This window comes from Echinops telfairi, unplaced genomic scaffold, assembly GCF_000313985.2.
Source record: "Echinops telfairi isolate 266 unplaced genomic scaffold, ASM31398v2 ScPeMD7_655;HRSCAF=1070, whole genome shotgun sequence".
Taxonomy (NCBI): Eukaryota; Metazoa; Chordata; class Mammalia; order Afrosoricida; family Tenrecidae; genus Echinops; species Echinops telfairi.
The window spans coordinates 17,353,301-17,353,911 of NW_022104553.1; positions in this window are offsets into that span (position 1 = coordinate 17,353,301).

The window sequence follows — 611 nt, forward strand, 5'->3', positions numbered from 1 at the left end:
GTGCTGAATGGATGGGTGGGGCAAATGAGTAAAGGCCCAGGCCCCATCAAGGCTGTTACCCTCATGGGTGTGGTGGGGAGAGGGACAGATGATAAGCAGGTCGGCAAATAGGTGAATAAGACTTCCAGAGATGGAGCGACCCTAGGGCAGGCAGGTGTGGCTGCTTCAGGTGGGGGTCAGGGAAGTTTGCTCCGAGGATAGAATCACAAAGCTGTGGCCTGGATTTCCAGGTTGAGTCAGAGTGGCAGGCAGGGCTTCCTGAAAGTGGGCATGCCTTAGGAAGGGTGAAGTCTGCAGGGGGAGTGGCTGGGGGAGGACATGAAATGGACACTCTGACGATGGCTACGACAACAAGGACAGCAGAAACAACAGCACTGACCAGCCGCCACAACTCCAGTGGGTTGGACCCAGGGCTTCCAACCAGTTCAAACCATTTCAGCGGTTGCAATGGAAACCCAGGGCCTGGACGGATTGCAAAGCAGCGGAGCTTGTAGCCTGTGGTCCTTTGTCCCTCAGTAACTGGCAGTTTTGAACTAGAAGGGATGCACTGACAGCGAGTTTGGCCTTTGGAGGAAACAGCGATGTTCTGTTTAAAGATCCCCCTCAAAGGA